A 2542-nucleotide genomic window follows, 5' to 3' on the forward strand; every position below is an offset into this window, starting at 1 on the left:
TTTATGGTTAGAACTAGGGCGGTATCTGATCGCCTTCGAACCTCTAACTTTCGTTCTTGATTAATGAAAACATACTTGGCAAATGCTTTCGCTTCTGTTCGTCTTGCGACGATCCAAGAATTTCACCTCTAACGTCGCAATACGAATGCCCCCGCCTGTCCCTATTAATCATTACCTCGGGTTCCGAAAACCAACAAAATAGAACCGAGGTCCTATTCCATTATTCCATGCACACAGTATTCAGGCGGGCTTGCCTGCTTTAAGCACTCTAATTTGTTCAAAGTAAACGTGCCGGCCCACCGAGACACTCAATAAAGAGCACCCTGGTAGGATTTCAACGGGGTCCGCCTCGGGACGCACGAGCACGCACGAGGCGGTCGCACGCCTTCGGCTCGCCCCACCGGCAGGACGTCCCACGATACATGCCAGTTAAACACCGACGGGCGGTGAACCAACAGCGTGGGACACAAATCCAACTACGAGCTTTTTAACCGCAACAACTTTAATATACGCTATTGGAGCTGGAATTACCGCGGCTGCTGGCACCAGACTTGCCCTCCAATAGATACTCGTTAAAGGATTTAAAGTGTACTCATTCCGATTACGGGGCCTCGGATGAGTCCCGTATCGTTATTTTTCGTCACTACCTCCCCGTGCCGGGAGTGGGTAATTTGCGCGCCTGCTGCCTTCCTTGGATGTGGTAGCCGTTTCTCAGGCTCCCTCTCCGGAATCGAACCCTGATTCCCCGTTACCCGTTACAACCATGGTAGGCGCAGAACCTACCATCGACAGTTGATAAGGCAGACATTTGAAAGATGCGTCGCCGGTACGAGGACCGTGCGATCAGCCCTAAGTTATTCAGAGTCACCAAGGCAAACGGACCGGACGAGCCGACCGATTGGTTTTGATCTAATAAAAGCGTCCCTTCCATCTCTGGTCGGGACTCTGTTTGCATGTATTAGCTCTAGAATTACCACAGTTATCCAAGTAACGTGGGTACGATCTAAGGAACCATAACTGATTTAATGAGCCATTCGCGGTTTCACCTTAATGCGGCTTGTACTGAGACATGCATGGCTTAATCTTGAGACAAGCATATGACTACTGGCAGGATCAACCAGGGAGCTGCGTCAACTAGAGCTGAGCAGCCGGCCGCCCGGGAGTGTGTCCCGGGGGCCCGCGCGAACACGCAAGCGTCCGCTCAATTATTCTGCAAACAGGAGGAGGCTGAGCTCCCCTGCACAACACACCTCGAAACCCTCTCAGGTCCCGGCGGCGCGCAGCGCCGTCCTAAGTACTTGGTCGGGTTCGAGAGAGGCGCAATCGCCCGGAGTTAGGCGAGTAGACGCTTTAGGTGCGACCACCCGTGCTCCCAACTGAGCTTGCCGCTGCCGACAGAGGCCCGGGAGCGTGCTGTCGTGGCATTGCCGGCGGGAGACAACACGCGCCACCTACGGTGACCGGCAGCTCCAACGCCAGCGCCACAGAAGGACAAAAGCCCTACTTGGGTGCCGAAGCGAACTCTCCCAGCACAGCGCACGCGCCAACACGTCCGCACAGCTGCGATACAAACCACCTGCGAGAACCGCTGGGGCGACCGAGCAGCAGACGGCGTCGCGGCGCCGAGCGCCGGGCGGCGGCGCATCCTCAGCGCACAAAGTCCTCAATCGGACCAGCACACTGCAGATGGCCACCGCGCTTCGCACCGGGCCCGCGAGGACCTACTTTGGCCGCAAGGCGCCGCGAGCAGGGGGCGCCGGCGCGCAGCTGCGCCGCCTGCCGCGTCCGTCGGCCGGCGCGCCTGCCACCGGCCGCCCCCACCAGCCGGCTGTAGCGCGTGCGCCCACGCACCGCGCTGCCAGCACGCCGGGCGGCCCCCCCTCACCGGCCGGGGACGGTCCCACCCAGCCACCGCCGCGTATCGCCTCACACCCAGATCCCCTTTCACGTTCGTGGGCATGGTGGGTCCCCTTTCACGTTCGTGGGCATGGTGGGTATCCCTGAAACAACCGGTTAATAGCTCGACCGATCGTCGCCAACACTGATTCACCTCTAGCGAGAACAACCGCACCACAACGGGTTACCGGTTGTTCATTTGCGTAACGTCACCAGCAAACGTACACGTCCATCGCCATTTGCAACGAGTATTGCATGCCTGTGTCAGGTGTCACAACACACTACGTCTGCCCACATAGACGCAACAACATGTGCACGCCTAGAGAACACGTGGAAGGTAGACCCCGTACGTATGCGGTGTCCATTGCGCGAACGACTGTCAGCCCGCCTCTGCAGCATGTCGCAGATGTGGAACGCGGTGCAACATGCTATCACGGTGTGTGAGAAGAGACGACTACGTCCGAATACACGCTCCACTACATCAACAGACTGCTCATGCTGATCGCCATCCAGGGCGTCCGTTCCTCCCACACGTCTGTATGGCGTACCACACTGCAATCCAGCTCTTATAGGGAGACGACACGTAGCTGCGTGCACAATATTTGGACTGTATGGTCCGCCGTTGCTAGGCGCTGTCGTCATACGG

The 2542-nt window shown here is 57.8% G+C and overlaps 1 non-coding gene across 1 annotated transcript in view; it reads right to left on the reverse strand.

Annotated features, from left to right (window-relative positions):
* Positions 1 to 1124, reverse strand: part of LOC126453641 (small subunit ribosomal RNA) — a 1908-nt gene extending 784 nt beyond the window's left edge. The window contains exon 1 of the ribosomal RNA XR_007584945.1: positions 1 to 1124. This exon is cut by the window's left edge and continues 784 nt beyond it. This is a non-coding gene — a ribosomal RNA (small subunit ribosomal RNA).
* Positions 1125 to 2542: the final 1418 nt, after the last annotated feature.

Source organism: Schistocerca serialis, unplaced genomic scaffold (genome assembly GCF_023864345.2).
Source record: "Schistocerca serialis cubense isolate TAMUIC-IGC-003099 unplaced genomic scaffold, iqSchSeri2.2 HiC_scaffold_952, whole genome shotgun sequence".
NCBI classification, from domain to species: Eukaryota; Metazoa; Arthropoda; class Insecta; order Orthoptera; family Acrididae; genus Schistocerca; species Schistocerca serialis.